Source organism: Typopeltis vanoorti, chromosome 2 (genome assembly GCF_054136105.1).
Source record: "Typopeltis vanoorti isolate ZY-2024b chromosome 2, IOZ_Tvanoo_1.0, whole genome shotgun sequence".
Classification (NCBI taxonomy): domain Eukaryota; kingdom Metazoa; phylum Arthropoda; class Arachnida; order Uropygi; family Thelyphonidae; genus Typopeltis; species Typopeltis vanoorti.
Genome location: NC_143550.1, coordinates 40,435,368 through 40,458,260, shown reverse-complemented (window position 1 = coordinate 40,458,260; position 22,893 = coordinate 40,435,368). Strand labels below are relative to the sequence as shown.

Below are 22,893 nucleotides of genomic sequence, written 5' to 3'. Positions count from 1 at the left end.
TTGAAATAATGCCTTTTAGTAAATTGAAAGTTGAACACTTTTATGGTACCAATTTAGACAGCCAACAAATGTTTAGAAATATGAACCGCTCCGCAAAACTGTAGTAAAAAGGTCACGCCGTACTCACATAAAATGGAGAAGCGAAGATCATTTTATCATTTTAAATGAGGGATAATTTAAGTATCTTTATTTTAACTTTTGGATGTTCATGCATGTATTACGAATTACCTAAATAGGTCATGGACGGTGTTTCTTTACCTAAAATAATCTCTTCGCAATAAATAATGAAGTAAAAGCAGGCTAGAAAATGGTAGGTACGATTTCGATCAGGAACATGAATTGAACAACATAAAGCGTCCATTGAGGAAACAGAAAAGTTTACCTTAAGCGAGATATAAAACTCAAGTAACATTAAGATTTAATGTAAAATGTTACGTTAAACATATTACGAGTGTAGAGAGCATGTCTGACTCTGCGAAGAGAAGAAAAAGTAACTGATTCAAGTTTATTTTTGTGCACAGTTCACCACTCTCGTATGCTGAAGGAGTTTTTTGCCGGAAATCGCCAATTCCACTCTGTATAGAAATATATATATATATATATTTCATGCATCCTCATTTATTCTATGCAGCTTCATTTCGTTTATGCATCCTCATTTATTTATGCATCTTCATTTATTTTATTCATCCTCATTTATTTTATGCATTTTCATTTCTGCTCACCTCTCTCTTACAACTCATTTCAGGTAAAGCGGAAAGCAGTTCCACTTCCAATCTACGACTTTTATAAGACTTTTTGTATGAATCCAGTTGTTATAGAAGCAAATAGTCAAGAAGCATCAGAAGATGAACGTCACTTGCGGTTTGAGTTAATACTAGGTATGCTGAAATAGGAAACGATTTGGATTCAAGTCAAATTAGTGCTACGGTGATGCAATAGAAAACGATTCGTGTTACATTACAGGCAATCATAAACTGAAAGAATTATATGAATCCTGGTTGCTAACTTCTAATTAGACTGATATTATACATTCCAGAATCGAAAGAATAGATTTGAGTATGATTCTCTTATACAATAAAAATTTCATGCATCTGAAGATTAAATAATACTCAAGTGCCCTTGAGATTTAAATAATGAAACGCATTTTCGTATACAACGTCTCGTCTAACTTCCTGAATGAATGCTGAGCGCTCTCCGATGTGATAGATTACCTTTCACAAGATCCGATTTTAACGAATCAAAGCAACTCTCTCTCTCTCTCTCTATGTGTGTGTGTGTGTGTGTGTGTCTACGTCTCAGAAGAGTGAACGTGATAATATCTGCAGGTGATAATCAATACTTTCTTTTCATTTATTTTTATATTACTCTGACACGTATAAGGTTTCAAAACGTATTGTACAAATTAAGTGTCATATATTTTGAGATCAAGTTTTTCGTTTAAACAGGCATCGTTTTCACTCATGGCTAATCCTACATTCATAATTTATTCCGGGTCTTGCAATACCAGTGTTCTCCTGTGCACAATTTGCCTAATTTGCATGCAAGAAAATCGATAGTTTTTTAAAGTAAGAATATCCTTTTACCTCCTAGCAAATATTGTTGTCCAATGATCCTCAGTAGAAAAGTTCTTAGACACATTTATAACATTCACAGTGTATATTTTAAATGAATTTGAATGTAAGTTGGAATTCCGTTTTAAAACTTTAATCCCTTCTCATTGGTACTTTTATCGCAACACCGGGACAATCTGACAACGACTTGTTTTGGTTTTTTGATAATTCCATTCGTCCTTGCTTAGATGCACATCACCGATGATGTGGAATATTGACAAGAATAATCACATCTATATATAATAAATGATATATATAAATATGTAATATGAATTCCACCGAACCTGGTCCATAGCAAATTTCTAATCATAGAAACCCGACTTTGGCTACCTACCACGAAAGCTCTGAAGAAATTTTTATGATCGCTCGACACATCCAGTGCAATTCATCGTGTCTGGCTCAGAGGCCTATTCATAAAACTGCCATCTTATGGTTTTCCTTCTACCCTTTGCAATATTTCGACAGCTTTTTTACTCCATTATCTGTCTCAAACGATGGCTTTCTCTCTTCATATTTGTTCACCAATATCAGCATAACTCTTGGCTCTGTGCTTTAACACACACTATTCCTTCTATGCATTAATGACCTTCTATCACTAACCTCAAAACCTATTAATACTTTGATGTTATTACACATACGTATTCCTCTTCTTCATATGATAAACCTTTGAGTACACAATACATCGAAGCAACATCGTCCATTCTCCATAAGTTCTTGATTATCTTGTCTTACTCCACTGAATTTTTTTTTAATTTTGAACACAATGTTTTATGAAAGTCCTCATTCCAACATGGATCTTCTACAAGACGACCATAAATAAAGTGTGTTGGGCTTTCGATTTTCAATATCCTTTTTAAACCAAAACCTCTTCTAGTATGTGTTAGCTTGTTATAAAATGTTTTTTTTTTGTGTGTGTGTGTGAGTATATCGAATGCTTCGATAAGTATCAAATAAATAACTGATATGCAGCTGTCATGGCCATCTATTAAAGAAAGCGACCGCGACGACAATACTAGGATCAAAATACCCGAATAGAAATGGAAAGTTTGAACTAAATCAAATCTCACGCTAGTTTTCAAAGCTTAATTGTGAATGTACACCCAGAAGAATCGACAAAATACTGAAACCTGATCTCCGACTACTGCCAACGAAGAATCGAGAACATCAAGTTCATAGAAGATTTTCGCGCACCGCGTTCATCATAGATCACAAATGCTGGTGTCGAATCTACGTAACAACAACTACCAAGCAATTTGTATAGTACAACGAATGTGGACTCGCCTTTACAAGTTACAGCCTTCACGAATGCTATAACAAGTCCGTGGCACAAGAAACCTAACAATAGTAGCAACCTAAAACTTTGGGATTAAGGATCATTTTTTCTATATCATATCCACACTAAGTTTATTATCTTCCTCATGTTCGATACCTACAGAGGTAGATGGTCGAGAGGGAATCACTGAAACGTCAGAACACTTGTATTAAAATTGTATTATTAATAAACAGTTCAATGAAAAGCATACTTGTGGAATTTATTATACCATGGTGCTGTTCAATGAGGGAAATATTTTTTGAAATGTTATAATTAATATTCGACATAAAACGTGATTTTTTATGCAAACCTTTGCATTGGACCTCATTTGGACTTCAATTTGTTTGGACCGTTTACGGGATTGATTCCGACGCAACTACTCAGGAGGCATCATGTATTATTATTGCCAGCTGTATACGTTTCTGTTTTAGTTTAGTTTAGTTTCTGAAAAAAAAAATATGAGCTGTGTCTTGAGATTGGTTAACTCAGCCTTGATTGTTCTATGGAGCAAGTAGCTGCAATTAAAGAGTGAATTTCTTGTGAATTTCATGCATCATGAAATTCACAAAGCACCCTCATTAACATAAACCTAAGAGCAAACATCGATGCGAATCCATTGAAATAGTGTCTATTTGAGTAAGTCGAAATTTGAACATTTTTATGACATCAATTTATCCAGTCAACTAATGTTTAGAAATATAAACTGCTTCTCAAAGCTATAGTAAAAAAGTGATGTTGTACCCACTGAAAATGGAGGAGCCAAGCAATAATTTTACATGAGAGGCAATTTAAGTATTTTTACTTTAACTTTTAGATGTTTCTGTAGTTAAGAATTTCCGAATAGGTTATGGTTGTTGAGTATAGTTTCGCTACCACTTAGCAATAAGTCATGAAGTAAAACCAGACAAGAAAATGGCAAGAACGATTTCGAACATTAACATGAAGAGAACCTGAAGAACAGAACACATTGATTAAGGAAATAGGGGAATTAGTTACGTCACGCGAGGTATAAAAGTCAAGAAACATTACGCTTTAATGTAATATATGGGTTATATAACGAGGGTGTGGGTATGTCTGACGCTGCCTAGAAAACGGAAAGGTAAATGAATCAAATTTATTTTTGTGTGCGTCGTATGTTGGAGTTTGCCGGAGTTCCTCAATTTCATTCTTATTATAGAAAGATTTATATTTCATGGATCCCTTCTGCCTCCATCCTCATTTCCACCCAACTCTATATTTTATGACTCATTTCAAGTAAACTAGAAAGCAGTTCTGCTTCCATTCTCTGAGTTTTGTGAGATTTTATGCATGAATACATTTGTTATAAACGCACCTATTCAAGGAGAATCAGAAGATAAAAGTGATGTGAGGTTTGCATTAACGATACGAATATAGGTCAAATCAGTGATACGATGAAGAACTGCAACAGAAAATAATTCATGTTAAATTACGTCCACTCATAAACTGCAAAAAACCAGGATGTCCGTGTATTGCACAACGAAATAATTCTGGTAATTCTGGTTGTTCTTCTAACTAGACCGATACGTTATGCAAAATCGAAGGAATACTTTTGATTATTATTCTGTTATATAGAATAGAGATTATATAAAAGATTAAATAAAGATTTTAAAAAATTAAATAAAACTTCAAGAGACCTGAGATTTAAATAATGAAAACCTATTTATTCAAGATGTCTCGTTTAACTTCCTGAAACTTGAACGCTCTCGCTGTGATAGATTACACTTGACAAGATCCTATTTTAATGAATCAAAACATCTCTCTCTCTCTCTCTCTCTCTCTCTCTCTCTCTCTCTCTCTCTCTCTCTCTCTCTCTCTCTCTCTCTCTCTCTCTCTCTCTCTCTCTCCCTTTACGTGTTAGAAGGATGAACGTGATAAACTTGAGGGGCTCATAGTTCTACGACACATATCAGGTTCTAAGACGTATTGTACAACATTAGCATCATCTATTTTGATAACTCCTTTTTATTATCACTAATTTATTTGTCTTGCATTAAGGAGAGACTCATACTGAAGGAAAAAATCCTTTTATTACGCGTCAGAGATTAATAACATTCAGCAGAAATGTTTTTATAATGGTTTATAACGTTAGCGTCTTTTAAACTATATGATTTGAATCTGAGTTCGAATTCCGTCTACCAGAGGATTCATTAATTTTGGTTTAAAACTTTGATCTTCTCTGTGTGGAACTTGTATCGCCACATTGAGACGATCTGACAGACGGTTTTTGTTTTGGATAATTCAAGAATTATGAATTGTACCACACCTGATCCACACTATATTTCCCAGCGACCACCAGCATCACCAACCATTGAGGCCCACCTATTCCAGCGTGTGCTAGCATGCCAGATAATATTTTGGGTGTGGGTGTATTGAATGTTTCGATAAGCTATGGCATTAGATAAATATTCAATATGTAGGTGTCGTGATGTTTGTTAAAGAGGGCGACTAGGACCAACATATCTCAATGGAAATGGAAAATTTGAACTGGATCGAATCGATTAACTCAGCTTATATTTAACTGTTTCTTGCGATCGGTTAACTTAGCCTGGATTTTACTGATTCCATAGAACATTCAATTACAAGGCAACAGACATGTGCAAAGTACACTACAGAAGTCTGATGTTTGCTATGAGAATTCTCTCTCTTGCTCGAACTCTTTCTGCTTCTATTATTACGTCATAAAAAAGCAATTCAGTTACGGTAGCTGAAATGTTGCACGAAATTCACAAAGCACTCTCATTATCATAAACTTAACAGAGATCACTGATGCGAATCCATTGAAATAATGTCTGTTTAAGTAAGTCGAAAGTTGAACATTTTATGATATCAATTTATCCAGTCAACTAATCTTTATAATTACGAACTGCTCCGCCAAATTGCAGTAAAAAGATCATGTGGTGCTCGCACAAAATGGAGGAGCCAAGAAATCATTTTAAATGATAGATAATTTAAGGATCTTTATTTTAACTTGGATATTCATGCATTTATTAAGAATTCTCTAATATGTCACGGTTGTTCATTACAGTTTCGTGACAGGAAGCAATCACTTCGTAATGTAATGAAGTAAAGCAGACAAGGAAATGACAGACAGGAAGGCAGAATTTGGAGCATAACTTGATGTACATTGGATAAAAGAAATGGGGGGATTTGTTATTTACAACGATATATAAAAGTCAAGTAATATCACAATTTAATGTAATATGTATGGATTATATAAAGAGGATGGAGAGCATGTCTGACGGTGCGTAGAAAAGTAACTCAATCAAATTTATTTTTGTGCGTGGTTCAGCACTGCAGTATGTTTAAGGAGGAATTTGCCGGAGTTGGTCAGTTCCACTCTTAATATTTATGAATTCCCTATGCCTTCATTCTCATTTCCAACTCTATTTTATGACTCATTTCAGGTAAAATAGAAAGCAGTTCTCCTTCCGATCTAGGACTTTTATGAGATTTTATGCATAAATTCATTCGTTATAGAGGCAGGCTGTCAAGGATCATCGGAAAATAAAAGTCATGTGAGGTTTGAGTTAATTCCATGTATGCTGAAATAGGGAACCATACAGATACAAATCCAATCAAGAACCGTACTAGAAAACAATCCAGGTTTAAATTACAGCAAATCATAAAATGCAAAAAACAAGATAATGACTATGTAAAGAATTTAAATAATTTAATGTGATGTAAGAATAATAAAGACACTTCGCATAACAAAAGAATTATCGTAGTTCTGGTGCTAACTCTTCTACTAGGACAAATGCAGACTTGTATTATGCGTTATGCATGCGACTCCGAAAGAAAAAGTTTGACTTTCATTCCATAGCAGTAGAAAAATAGCTCTCGACATTAAACGGAACTTCAAGAGCTTTCGAGATTTATACAAGTAAAAAGGCATTGTGATAGACAACGTCTAGTCAAACTTCCTGAAACCTAAGCGCTCTACACTGTGCTAGACTCTGTCACAAGATCCTATTTTAATGAGCCTAAGCACTTCTCTACGTCCCAGAAGAGTAAATAATAATCTTTGACAATAAAAAAACCATTTAATTGCAACAGCGATATTTTCTTTTCATTTATGTATTACTCCGACATATGAAAAGTTTAAAAACGTATTTTACAATATTAGATTTATGCACTTTGAAATTAATTTCATAATTATATTTTACTTTGAAATGGGTATAAATTTTTGCATTGATTAATCCTTTATATTCATAAAGGATTAATCATTCCTTTATGAATCATGGTTTTTTCGGTATCGTTCGATACGAGTACCTCATTTACTGACCTTAAGTAGAATATCCCTTATCAACATTCATAACTTTCAGAGTTTCTATGAAGCAATACGATTTCAATCTTGATTCGAAACTCAGAAAAAAACTTATAGCCTATATCTTTCCTAACTAAGGGCAATTGTTATGACATTAGCTATGGAGGCTCAGTTATACAGTCAACGGACACCCTAGTGTGAGGAACAAACAGCCACGTGGTTCACCTAAATAAGATGTAGAACCTTCTTTCGCTGCGATGACTACAGCAATCCTGTAGGGCATGCTTTCCGAAGTTTTAGAACATTCTTCCTGTAGGCATGTAATGAAGCCCTAGACTTTTGTAGAGCGGACGTCCCTTGATCTCACCTCACCTCACCCCACATACGATCAACAGGGTTAAAATCAGGACTCTATGAAGGCCAGTTAAGTGTGGTGGCCTTCATGTCCATAAACCTCGCAGTTACAGCAACAGCCCTAGGACACAGTGTATTGTCTCGCTGAAGGAGACAATGGTCATTTCCTTAGAAACGCCACAGAGTAGGAAGCATTGTCCAGAATTCAGATACCTCGGCTTTCAGCGTTTCAGAAGTCCGACGCCAAACTATTGAAAAACAGGCCAATATCATAACACCGCCACATCTGAATTTCATAGTTGGGGTTACGCACTATCGTAAGAAACGTTTATTGGACATCTGCCACACCCAACCCCTCCATCTACTCCTTAGAGGGTGTACAGTGATTCGACGTTCCACAACACAGCTTTTCAAGTTTCCATGTTCTCGTCGTATACACCTTCTTTACTCCACTGCATATTAGTTCGAGTAATGTGGGGCTTGCATATTGCGATCATACTATGGAAACCCATGTTCTGAGAGTTGATTCTAATAGTTTTGTGCAGGTTCAAGTTCTACTCAAAGTATTCGACGTATCGTCTGAGTAATGGTGGGTTTTAGATATTATCCTTCTTATGATAATACAGTATGTAAAAACGACACACCACACTCATTCACTGCAAATAGCACTTGCATTTGACTCCCTGTACTTCCATTTCAACATGGTATCACTGATTGACTACAGATGGGCCTGCAACATCGCAACCTCTCACAATGCTGCCTCTTTCAAACTCCTTCAGTTCGCTTTTAGACCATTTCAACCGGACACAGTTATACTGACTTGGGAGCATCATATTCCTCCAATTTATACTGGCTACAAACACGTGACTCGGTACATCACACGATTCACGTTGCCCATGAGGGTGTCCGTTGAATTCTTTCCAAGCAGTGTATTTGTAAAGTGTAAAACTGCTATTCGTTGTTTATCGCTTAAAACTTTGACCCCCCTCTTTGGAACTTTTATCGCCATATTGGCAAAACATGATGAAGTGTTTTTGATAATTCTGCTCGTTATTGCCTGGATGGACATTATGGATTATATGGAATATTGACAAGGACAATGTCATCTACAAAACAGATTCTCTTCCCATAATCTTTATTAAAAGAACTGGGAAGAAAAGAAATTATGAAAGAAAGAAATCATGAAAGAAAGAAGAATGAAATCATGTTTATGTGAAAATGTCTGTAGAATGCAAGACAGTGGCGGCGTTTGGATGTGATTTTATTTGTAAACAAGCATCAAAATAAGAGCAGATAAACACGAATGTTTTGGACATAATCTAAAACCATCCAACAATAACAAACAATTAGTAAGTGCATTAGTACCTTTTTATAACGTAAATGCCTTATCTTATGGCAATCATTTGTATTATCACGTGTCGCGCCTTTATTTCCATAGTGATCATCTTTACCTTAGTAAATCATTGTTATAATTTACATTACACTTTCGCTCAGGTTGAGTAACTGCAAAGGACCTTTGGAAGACATGTACGCTGTAAGAATGGACCATGAATTGCATTGCAAGCCAACAAAAAATTTGATGATTTTGCCCCCTCCCCCCTAAAAAAAAAATCTTAAATAAATGTTTCGTTATTTCTTTTGGCTGTCGAAGAACTCTTTAAATAAAACAGTTTCTAGGTCATTGCTAACTGTATACTACTTAGAGTGTTGTATTTAGCACGCGTTGCTAGTAATAGTATTCTTCAATCGGATTGATTTCGAAACTTTAGCAAAAGAGAACGATAATAATATTTATTACTAAGACAGTTTCAAATACTTAATACTCATGCAATTATGAAAGCTTTGGGTATATATCTACGTTTTAAGAAAGAGCATCTCAGTCTTATATAGAAGAACCAAACAAAGACATGCGAAGTTGCTTACACATTTTAATAGGCCTTTTTAAGTGTGAAGTTGGTTTGAACTTTGAGTATCTTGACTGTGAAGCTGAAGCGCCCTCTGTCTTCATTCCTCAGCGATTTAAGACAATGCGCGAATTTACAATGCTTGAGAAACAACACGTTTTTTTGTTTTTGTTGTTTGTAAATATTTTATTGTTTAATATATCCTAGAAAGAGAAGAAAAAAATCTTTCTGTGTCTCCGTTAATTAATCAATACATACATTTCAAAAACCAGTATTAATTCACCAAAGTTAGTTCAGAGTTGCTGCATCGTCAAAGCAATACGCTGATGTTGAAGAGCTTCCTACATGTTAAGACACTTACGAAAAATTTACTTTTCAATTACTTAAACATTTATTGTTTCTGTTCAGAAGCTCGAAAAAAATTCCCTAACCAAGGCATTCATTACTTATATTTAATTGCACGCATTACAATTATTTATATATTCATGACTGTATTTAAAATTCATGGAACTGCGACACAGTCATGATTCTACATGCTTGAAACTGGTGGCATATGACACGTTTCAAGCTTGATAAATCGAAATGAAAATCCTTACTTGATTACTATTCTTAAGCAAGGATTTTCTAAACAAAAGACAAATTTCTAAGCAAAGACAAAACAAGGAGATATCCAGAATGAGGTGTATATTGGTTTTAGAACTAACCTTGCTTTCGTTCACAATTTAGTTGCTTCTTATTGAACTATATGTATAATAGCATAGAAAATGATGGCTTCTGTCAAGGAGAAGTATTTCTGTTATTCCGGAAAGTCGAGGTTTTCATCCTACGAAACAAACAAACAAAAACCAGCCTAAAGAACATACACGGTTAACGGACGTAATATCTGGATCATAAACTTAGTCGCTTTGTCTGTAATTCCAATCAAAACAAACCAAATGTCACCGAACAATCCGTTTGTTTCCTTTTGTTGGTATTTTTTCCTTGGTTCAACTCCCTTAAACGGTGGAGAATGTTTATGTTTGAATGCTCTAAACAATACTTCTCATCAGTTCAAATAATAACACTATATAACTCTCAAATCCGCCTAACCATAGAATACTATTCCCATATTTAGTAAATGTGCCAAAAAAGTCTATGAAATGCTTGATGATATCGCCAGAAGAAGCCTAACTCTCACAATTTGAGTCTCCCAATTTGAATCTAATTCTCACAATTTGAGTCTCCCAATTTGAATCTAATTCTCACAATTTGAGTCTCAAATTGTTCAGGACACGCATGATTTACAGACAATAGGCAGTAATCTCAAACAATGTCTCTTCTGTACGTATTTTCAGCGGAAAACACTTCAGAAGAGACATAAGTACGCTGGGAGATGTTCCGCTGAAAAACTAAGACAGTAAGAAGAGAAGTAGCTGGTTTCGACATTCATATTCTGTTCGGCTTCAAACACACTGAACCAATTTCTGTTTCATTCTTTTTTGTTCCGTTTACTTTTGTTCTTTGTGAACAGGTTCCTCACACACTTTTCCAAAGAATATAATCTCTAGTTCAAGAAAAAACATAAAGAGATTCCTACTTTCTTCCTTAACTTTACACCCAATATGTTTTAAAGCCTTTCGTATGTAGGGTTAACATGAAAATATAAAGAGAGCAATGTTTCTTTTCCTGAAAACACTAGCTTTCCCTATTGAAAAACGCATAACTGGCTAAAGAAAAAAAACACGCACTTAATAGACATTATAAATAACCATCGTAGTGTTTTAGTTACTTAGCCTTAATAATAATCCTTCAATCAAACCACCAACTCCTCATGCCTCAGTTGATGCTAAATGCAGCCAAGAGATATATTTGAATTTTCGAGAGAAAATTTAAATATATCAATCAATACTCATCTTATTAAGTACTTAGATATTCCTACTTAATAATAGTATCAGTGGTGGACTAAGCCATTAGAGTTTGAATGCTGGCTGGTGCCGTTCCTAATATCTAAGGGGTAGAAGATTTGAGTGCATTAAGTTTTTAATGCACTCAAATCTTTATAAATCATTTATAAATCAATGAAGCGGAATTATTAATTTACAAATCATTTATATATCAACGAAGCGGAACAATTAGCATGTGATTATGAAGTCAAATAATTTTGAGTATTTCAATTTTAAAGATGGAGGGATGAGAATCTAGATGGATACTGTTTGCTTTCTTTGTTATCATAGTGTTGTACATTAGTCTACCTTCTACCAGGTCGAACCGATAACCAAACCTTGCATGCTAATGTTCTGAATCATCATTACCATGCATATTCCAGAAATGACCACTCAAAAATAGGATTGAGGACTTCCTTCCTTCCTTACCGTGTGACGGTACAGTAGCCGTGAGTTCCCCTTTTTACGGGGGGGGGGATACGGCACCATCTAGTCCCCCCAAATTTTATCCGGGCCTCCAGAACCGGCACAGGCTGACGAATCAGGCCTATGGCTGGGTCAGTATTCCTGGCTGTATTCCGTGTGTGTTCACTGAGCCCGTTTGCCTGCTTGCGGGATGAAAAACCGCAGATAAACTGGCGGAAAAAAACTGCTGTCCACACCTAATACCTGCTAACTTCGCTATGACTGAGGAAGATCCTTAAGTTCCTCGCGTCGTCGACAGGAATCGAACCTAGGACACTCTTTCCCCAGGCATATGGTTGCGAAGCGCAAAGCTACTAGGCTAACCGCGAGGACGGATTAAGGACGAAACTTCATAATGGAAATGTTAATGACTTGTGACGAAGTTGTTAGTTAAATACAATATTTCACTGGCGAAGTAGAATACTTTGGAAGGGCAGTTCCTGGATACATAGAGCATCCCAATTGGAAACATCTTCTGCACTCACAGGATATGATTTTTTTTAATTGTTCAGTAAAGTGATAGGACCATGAGAGACAAATGGTAATTTTAATGCAAACAGAATGGACCAAGAAAGCTTAAGCTTAAACTCAACGATGCTGTAGAAGTTTCTGTAACAGCTACAAGAATATCCAAACAAGTTTATACATGCAGGAATCCTTTAGACAGATTACAAACAGACTTAAAGTGTTAAATAGATTTAAACAGGTATGGAGGTCCAAAAAACTTCATACTAATTACTAGTATGGTGTTCGCCTTTGATGCACACGTACTCTTGCAGACATCTGTACTTCGAATTTGTATTTGTACCAGTACTATAATAGGAATTAAGCAGTTGCCGGCCTAAGTTGGCCGAGTAGTTAACGTATCCGCTCTCCTGCCGAGAGACTGTGGGTTCGAATTCCGTCATAGTCATGGATATTTGTGATTATCCTACTGACACTGTGTGACAGGGAATCTGCGAAACTACCACGGCTTGCAGAAGAATACTTCATTTCCGAACTGCTATGAGGTACGGCAGAGATTAAAAAATGTATTCGAGCAAACATGTAGCATTATAATCATAATTGGTTTATCATCATCATCATATTTATCTACGCGCCTTTGGAATAAAGAGAGAAGAAAAGATTTTAGAATTAATAAAGTAAATACCATGTTATAGACAGAAATTTCAAAAAGTCAGATAGTTCAAGTTATCAAGATAACTTGAACTATCTGACTTTCAACGAACACTCATAAGCATTATCAGTCTATCATCCTCTGGAGCATGAATAATCGAAAGATTTCTTTTAACTATATGTACATGTAGAGTCTTACTCATCATTTTCAATTTTATTCTTATAATTTCCAATTATATCTCGTCCGAATAATTGTCCTTGAGGGTCTGCAATTCCTTTATTTTCCCATAAAATGCTCATCCCGTAATTATGAATTTAGGATTAATGGGAATTTTATGGGAATTAATTACATAAATTATAGTCCTCATAAATTGCATAACATTTTATGAGAATACATAAGAATTTCCTCTCATTACTTTTTTGTTTTTAAATAAAAATACAAGTACCGTGTTTGTCCTTCAAAGCACGATGTAAAACAGAATCAACATGGTGATTTACACGACCCGATAACAAAGGAATTAAACGCTAGAAGAGGGCCGATACTCTTGTTATCGATATTATTCTCGGCAATAATATTTACACAGGACTTAGAAAATCATTTTTCTAAGTATACTATTGCGAAAACTAAATAGATTTCCAACCGGTTATTGGAAAACTCAGTCAGCCTTTTACTTCAACGGAAAATAAAGGCGATAGTTTCTCTGAGCAGTGATGAAATAAGTGCATACGCATTCTCGAAGATTGTAAAAGCACTAGATGTCAGGTTGTTATAATTACATTTTTTATGACAGGCTTATCGGCGAAAGGTTATGAATGATTAGCAGCTCGTTTAGTTCCTAAGGCTAGATAAGTTAAGGGTAAAAACAGGTGAAAGCATGTCCACAGCGGGATTTGAGCCCACAGTTTTGGTATGAAACTGGAGACGCTATCAACTTCACTTGGTAACAAAAAAATTGGAGAAGAGATTATAATCAACTCGGATAAATAATCAGTTTTACTGCAATTTAAGGTAACCGACAGCACTAAAAACTGCATTGTTATAATATAAGGAATAACAGTTTACTGAGTTTGAATCACACATAATAAAACTATTCTATTCAATTCAAAGATCCTTTCTGTTTTACGCTTATGCATAGACCATGCCGACTTTCGAAAACAGATTCGACAGAACAGGATGACTAATTCTTAATCCTAGATTATCCTGTATGTATAAAGTGGATGTGTTATTCTGGCTGGTTTGGGGAATGAAAAAATATCCACCTCCGTCTAAGACCGACTAAATCAGCATACTTGAAACACTCTGAAGATTTTGCACATCCTAGATGGATTCCATCCAAGTCTTTCAGCCAAAGGCCATCGTCGAAACCCAACTGAGTTACTGAGGCTTATGCAAGCAAAAGTGGTGATATTTTAAATGGTGAACTATTACTTGCTATTTATAAGCCTGCTTGGTTACTGCACTTTTGTAATACCGTTATTCTAATTAGCTGTGCTCACTTTCTTTCTTCGTAACCTTTCTTGCTTATTCTGTTGCGTACTATGGTAATCCACCTTTCGTATTTTACTAGTCGTATGCCTATGAACACTGGAAAATTTATTTAATTGAGACTGCGCCACCAGTATATCTTTATCAGCATAAGACTCAGTAAAACGACCTGTAGATTTTCTCTCTCTCTCTCTCTCTCTCTCTAACTAGCGTAAATTCCTTCAACAAAGTGTACAAAAACAGTCGTGGTTCTGAAGTACTTAAACTGTTCTTTTAATGCCTTAGTTGTTTCCCGCTCACAAGTCCGTTTTTTTAGGAACAGTGCACTGTAAAATAAACAAGCAGGTCATATAATTAAAACACATTTATTTACATTAAAAACAAAGTATATTAAATAAGCGATAGGGTGGTTACTCTTTCTATATCTATCCTTTTGGTATAAAGAAACAAACTTTCCCTTTTCAATATTAAATGATACAATATAATTACTCTGTTACTTCTCTGCTTAAGAAAACCAAACTGCTGAGACTGATTTACTCATAAAGAGATTAGCTAGTTATGGCAACTTTTCCTGTTAACAACAAATCAGAGGACTCTCTTATAGATATTTCTTATTACTATTGTTCATCAGTCCATCTATGACATATCTCCTAGATTACAAAAAGATGTACATTAAAGGATGTAACACACTTAGAGGCTCTTTGTCACAACACCTTCCAAAAGTCCTGCATCAAAGTCTCTATGGTTTTTCTTTCATCTCAGGCCTTAGGTTTTCGTCTGGAAAGTCTTGCTTCAGGGGGCGTTTCGTTGGATTATTGGCGGTCTTGGACTGTAATCTTCCCGGTACTCAAAAGCTCACGCAAAAAGTTTCAGCATACAGACTTGAAGATCGTTCTGTGGCTTTTGGCTTTGGTTGACTTCCCACAGCAATAGGGCATCCGACCGGCACTTGGATGTTCTCCCAATATTCTTTCCTCTGGCATGGCTTCACCATAAAGTCTGTTCCTCTGGGTCAGACTGTTTCCGGTTCTCTGCTGACTGCCTCTGGCTCTCTTCGGTAACAGCGCTTTGCCTCTTCTGCTTCGGTAACTGGACTTCGCCTCCCCTCTGTCGGCAACTGGACTTCGCCTCTCCTCTCGACCTCTGGTTCTCTGCCGAAAACTGCCCACACTGATGTTCGACTCAGTCCCTTTTTATTTTCGCCTTCTCAGTACCTTGCACCAAGGGTTGTAAACCCCGAAGAAATCGGCAGTTCTCCTTGATCTTTTTTTAAGGCCGATCAGTTATTTCATCTCCTCCGTGCACTCTTTTTCCTTGTCTTGTTGGGCAGCAGAAACTTCTCTGCTCTGAAACTAGCGGACCTCTTTGATACTAGCTTTGAAGGTGTTCAAGGGCAGAGCTCACAAACAATTTTCTCACACACTTAATCGTAAACAACTTTCTTATGGTCTTATACATAGCTATTATACAAAGTTCCAATGGCAAAGCATTGCCTTTGTTTTTGACATTCTAGAAACTTTAGTTAAAACAGTAAATATAATCAGTTCCCATAGGGTTATTTACATTAATATTTAAAATAAAATACATAGAGACAAACAAGGTTATTTTTGTAATAGTTCTCATGAGACTTGACCTCTGTAAAAATCGATGTAAAGCGCTTTGGTATTTTTAAGCCACATCGAGTTTTACAATATTTTGTATTAAGGTTTAGATTTGGTAATGATTGCTAAAATGCTACGTGATTCTTATTCTAATCCTAATGTATCCTAATGTAATCCTTCGTAATGTAATCCTAATGTATCCTAATGTAATCCTAATTCTAATGTATTCTAATCCTAATATATCCTAATGTAATCCTAATTCTAATGTATTCTAATCCTAATATATCCTAATGTAATCCTAAAGTAAGATCCATTTTCTTTTCCACCTTTGTTTTTAACGTGGATATCAATGAATATCTTCAGCAAATTCAGTTCTCCTCTCTTAAACCGTATCTGACGCTTAAAATTCAGTCAACTATGTTGTCTTGAATTCATGTGTCAAATAAAATTAAATTATCGATTTTATTCACCATGCAACCAGACTTAGAGATTTTAGAATTTTGGTCTCAATGATTTTACTGTAAGAATAGTCAGTGATTCTCTATAGTACTTGGCTTAAGAGTCATTGTGATTCTTGATTAACTTCCTTCGCAGGAAAAGTGTCACATCAGAGAAATCTAAAAATGAAAAAATAACGCTTACAACATTTAGGTGGTAACAACTGTTTTGAAAATCTATCATTAGCAGCTGGTGTGAAGTAAGATACACAAAAGTTTCATTCTGCATGAATGACAGCAATGCGAAAGAACAAAAGTGACTAATCTGAAAAGTGCAGAAGGTTACGGAAAGTTTAATTAAACCTGCTAGCAAGATTAGCATGAATTTAAGTGACGCAGAGATTTATAATGACTCCCTCCAGTCAAGATTACGAATGCACAAAAAATTCGTTTCTCCGAGTGTTATTTTTATCTTAAAATATCTGCCAAATTAGCACCTGAAGCACTAAAAGGAATGCAGTTTCCTTAAGACTTTCTTGAAATAATTAATTTGGAGTTTCACAGATAAGTGTATGCTTTCCGTAGATGAACATAACAATTAATGTTTCAGATAAAAGTACTATCTTGATATAAGTGAAATGTCATTTTAGAGAAAAATGTAGGACGTAATAATTTTTTTTCTGTTGTTTCAGACATTACGAAGGATTATAAATTATTATTCACGAGCTTAGGAATCTGCATCAGACATTAAAAATAAACAGCTAGTGGAATACATCAAAGCACCCTCATGAACAACTAAATGTACCATAAGCTTGTGTGTGCGTGTGTGTAAGTTTTTGAATATCTTTTTCGTCATCCGGTGTGAGACGACTACCCTGCTTCTTCGAATACTGAAAATTTTTTAGTTTAGCGTCTGGAGAAGTCTCCGGAATATCTAATTCTTTGCCTCCTCCCTGCATCTACTAATATACTATAGATTTCTAACTTTTCATTAATGAGATTATATATAGAATACTTATATTGATAGAGAAAAAGTTAAAGAACTATTAAAATATTAATTCTTAGTTGACTATCTGAATAGTTTTCAGTGTGTACTTTACATATTTAGTTACTGGAAGCAATGTTTCCATTACTATTAATTTTTGAAATATGTATCGAATTTGAAATGAATCTTAAAAGCAGTTTGATTTCATTTAAGGAATACTGTATTTTTTGTAGGCTAATCAATTTCGATTTTTGCAGCTGTCTTCGCACTTTTTTTTTTTTTTTTTCAGTCGTGTGTTAGGCTGATGAGCTCTGTTTGCTTTTTCGGAGAACTAATGTGAAAATGAAGTATTTCGTAATTGATTATTATTCAGTGCATTAGATTTTATTTAAATAATTTTAACAATGCTTTATTTAATGAATATAATATTCTCCATATTGTATACTTTTTACTTTTAATTTTTTTTTGCTTTTTCATTTTTAAAATCTTGAAGGAAGATGAATTAATGTGCAGAGCAAGCCATTAGAAAAGTAAATCTAAACTTAATACAATTTAAAAAAAAACAAATAAACAAAAAACAAGTTTCATAGATGAGGATATTAAATCGAATTTAATAAGAGCATGACCTTGGAATCAAATTCCAAGGTCATGCTCTTATTAAATTTTTCAGCTGCATTAAACGTCACGAAAACTGGAAATAAAAATTCGCTTTGGTGGATCTCTCATATAGATTCACAATATGCATTTTCAATGTTTTGGGGGAGGGAGGGAGGAGGGGAACAGGGATGGAACTTTAATTTATCTGTTGATATATGGAATAAACAGCATTTCCATGATATTGCTAAATTCTTGGTAATATAAATATTTGATAATAAATTACAAATATGTTTTAGGAATGAAAAGCTAATACTTCGGTTGGTCTCCCTTCTATCTGAAGCCGACTTTCATCATGTAATTTTTATTTTCTTTGTTCTTTGTTCTGAATTTCGGGGATGGTTATTTCCATCTGAATGACAAAGGCTAAGCATAGAAATTTAGGGTTAAACAGTGTGTGTTGGTTGACCCTAAATAAGAAACTGTTCAAATGAAGTTCAATCACGCGTTACACCAAACAAATTAGATTTAAGAAATTATGCTAAGATATAAGATATGTAAGATAGATCACGTTATAAAGTTCTGTTCTTCGCAAGGTATTCTTGTTATGTAAGATTCTTTTTCAAATTGCCTAAAGAATTTTCAGTAATTTTTGTTTCAATCATCAGTGAAAATAGATCAGGATTTGAAAATTAATATAATTCCAACAGATTGTGGGGAAAATCGGCACATATTCAGCATATATAAATCCTACTTTGAAAACATTCCATGTAGAAAACTTGTTTCCTGCTCAAATTTTGACCTTTCTCCAACACTGCCTACGTTAGGGTAGGACATCACTACTGCTGTTGTTCTCTCATATCAAAAAATCCATGTAAGAAGAAGGACAGTAACTCTGATATTTTGCCAAAGACATCAGAAGAATCCTTTATAGTTTGGTTACTAAAAAAGCTCATGGAGCACATAGTGTCTCACTCTCCCATTGTGATCAGAATGTCGACAAAATCAATCTTTCCAATATACGTTGTTTAGCCCATCTGATATATTGATATATATATGAACAATCTGATATATTCTTTTGGTATCTGTCCAATAGCATGAAAGCTAGCCTACATTCAGTCGATTTCACAAATGGAAAATAAAAGTCAAACCGCCAGACTTTCTGTCACTAATATAAACCCTATCCATGGTTTTTATTGATGACAGTACCTTCCATTCTTTTTCATTTGACATACCTGATTCTTCACTTGACTGAAGAAAATCTATTTATCACCATTACTACGAAAACCGAGTCTCATGTTTTGGTGACGATTTCTTATTTCTCATAATACAAATATCACTTCACATTCTCTTATTCTTTGATAGCACTCAGATCTACAATCATGAATTTTATTACTCAGCTTATTTGCATGCTAATTCATAATAAAAAGCTTATGTCTCGTTTTTATCACAAAAAATGTGCTTTTATTTCATACTAAGAGCTGCACAAATAAAAATCTTACAGTTGAATATTCGAAATTAAAAATATTGCCAGGATCCAGTCTACAAAAATATTTATTTTTCAGATTAACACAAAAATGAATCGGTAGTTGGTTGTGAATTGAAATCTCGAGCCGACTCTGGACGATATTTATTCATCGAAATCAAAATTATTATAATAGAATAGCGAAGTTTGAGTTTTTTCATGAGAATAAATTAATAAAATAAATTTAGTTATAATTAATGAACTGATTCAGATTAATGAGCACATAAACTTTTCAATATTAACATAGTTATGGTCTAATTAACTATAACAGACTTTGAGAATAATTACTATAATACAAAATGTAAAAATAGATAAATAAATAAAATAAATAATAAAATAGTAAAATAATAAAATAGTATAATAATAAAATAGTAAAATAATAAAATTATGAATAAATAAATAGTGAAAACGATAGAAACGAATTAAGCAACCAGTTTATCTACGACAAATTTGAATGATCTAGATGCGGTTGCAAGAATATTTTATAAGTATGTTTCAAATTCTTATATGAATACAGCTTTGTTAGAACTGAAAAAGCTTAATATAATAGGTGAAAGCTTTCGATATCCTTAATCATATGTATCTGGTAGAAATTTGACACAGGCAAGTAGAGATTTTCTTCTAGGAAACTAATTTTTGATCATCGTCAGATTAAAAAATCGACTATAGAATTCACACTTTTTTTAGATATATGCCCTGTTAGGATTTAAAGCCACGAGATGGCGGCACTTGTCTTCTGTGATATTGTCTCTGGAAGTCTTGATTTATTGATAGCCTAGAGCTCACTCTCATTGAGGTCTGAAGGGTACAGGCCGGATAGCAGCAATCTTCATTAGTTAGGGCTACAGGAGTGAATCCCTATTCCTTTTGAAAATAAAATGCCTTTACGGGATGTATTTTATTTTAAAATAGTTCAGAGATATTATACCGAGAGATGATATGTCTGTAGGTAATAAGCAGACATATTAGGGTTAATTAACCTACCTTTGAGCATCTTCAATGACTCGCTGAGATTGGGAATAGTTCTTTCTGATTGGAAGTTTACAAAGGATTATTCCAATTAATAACGGTGGGCCATCACATAAAGTGGAAAATTATAGACCAATGAATCTTCTTAGTGCAAAGAAAAATTAATGAAAAAATTAATTATTAATCATTTGCAAGATATTCGTGATTGCGATCATTGATTTAGAATGGTGCAGTATGTTTCGTCAAGGAGAGATCGGATTTAAGCAAAGCCTTTGATAATGTTCAACAGACGTGTCAACCGATTAGTAGCAAATAGATATGTTGCATTGGTTTTTTTTTATAATGATCCAATTTGGCAGTGCACAAAGTTTTGATCAAGAGAAATATATAGAAGCAATTTCAGCTAACGAACACAATAAATACCTAGGAATATTAAAAGCCAGTGATATTCTCTACTCGAAAGATGAAGAACAGATAGCAGCGGAATACACCAAAAAAGTTAGAAATATTCTGAAAACAAAACTAAATAGAATAGACACACTTAGAGAAAAGAATTCTTGAGCTATACCAAGGATCCGATACACAACTGGAATAATAGATTGGACAAAAGAAGACCTGAACAAACTGAACCGCAAGACTAGAAAATTAATGACTATGCATCATGCATTACATCCACGAAGTGATGTTGACCAGTTGTACCTGCCAAGAAGAATTGATGGACGTGGTCTGCTGCAAGCAAGTGAGATAGACTGTGGAAGAAGAAGAAGAAATTAGAGGATTAGAGGAAATCAAGCCATTTCACAGCAAGCTCTTCTAAAAGCAATGGGAAATAAATATGATTACAAAAAGGAACAGCAAAATAACCGATGTATGCACTGCAAAAATAAACCCTAACATGGCCAGTTTCTCCGAGATATTGAGGGAAAAATTGATGTGACCAAGACGTGGCAATGTCTACAATATGGATATATTAAAAAAGAAACATGATTTATTCTAGACGCTCAAGAACAGGTGTTACAAACTAATGCAATCAGAGCAAAAATTTTGAACATCAATAATAACAGCAAATGCAGATTATGCGATGAGAAAGATGAGACTGTAGAACATCTAATCAGTGCATGCAGCAAAATAGCTCAAACTGACTATAAATACCGCCATGATCAAGTGGCCAAAATAATTCACTGGCATGTATGCAAAAAATATGGCTTTCCTACTTCTGATAACTGGTGGAAGCATAAAATAGAGACTGTATTGGAAAACGAAACAGCAAAAAATTCTCTGGGAGACGTCAGAATACAAACTGATCAGCATTTGGAACACAGCAGACCTGACATCACAATTATTGAACATCGACAAGTTTGGATTATTGATATCACAGCACCCAGTGATAACAACATTAACGATAAATAACTGGAAAAATGATTAAATATCGAGATCTGGCAATCGAAGCTGGTTGGCTGTGTCTTTAATACACCAATATCATCCCAATAGTTATCGGTGCACTTGGCAATTACAAAGAAATTATCCAAATATTTACAACAATTAAACATCAACAACGTGATCCCATGCGATCTACAAAAAAACAGCATTACTTGGAACAGTCCATATTTTACGACGCTACCTGACGGACTATTCTTAGATTCTTGGGTAGAATCTGAATTGTTCTGTATCACAAGTCAAACTTTGTTTCAATGATATCTTGTTTTGACTGTGTATTAATTGTGTGAATAAAATAATAATAATAATCAAAGTGAAAGCATTTTAAAAATATATTAATACATTTATTGGTCTATTTATTAATTGTAAGGATTATTAGCCTAATTAACACCGATTGACAATTTTATTAACAATACCAAATTAATAACAGCTGTTTTCCGATTGTTTTCAGACTGATTAACATCCAGCATTTGCCATAGTGAAGTATTATTATAATCCATATAAAATATTACAGCAAGAATGAAGATGCATTTTCCTGAAGATAATATATCTTTCCAGAGGGCAGAAATGCTACAAAGGTAACATATTATATATTACAAATATCTTAAGAATCATTTAGATGTCGAATAGGACTTCCCTTAATATTACATAAATAATTCCTTTCGGTTAGGTTCGAAATATGAAAGTAATAAGAACGTAGTATTCTACCCCTACCCCTCTTTGAACAAACAAACACACAAAAAAGCGCCAAGGCCATCAATAACATGTACGAAGGGACAGAAATTCTATTGTTGTCAACAGGAAATGAGATGCAGATAGATCTGAGGAGAGTATACCTTGCAACGCACGGCAGGTTACTACTTCGAGGAAAAGGTAAGACACTATTCTTAC

General features: G+C 34.5%; 1 protein-coding gene across 2 annotated transcripts in view; it reads right to left on the bottom strand.

Moving 5' to 3' along the window:
• The window catches only part of LOC150108951 (uncharacterized), a 68,601-nt gene that overhangs the window by 18,035 nt on the left and 27,673 nt on the right, over positions 1-22,893 (bottom strand). The window contains exon 1 of one of the 2 annotated variants that reach the window (XM_090404486.1): positions 13,415-13,465. The exons of the other annotated variant lie outside the window; for it this stretch is intronic. The gene's annotated coding sequence lies outside the window, so the exon portion shown is untranslated. Of the gene's footprint in view, positions 1-13,414; positions 13,466-22,893 lie in introns of those variants that run through there. 2 annotated transcript variants of the gene reach the window in all.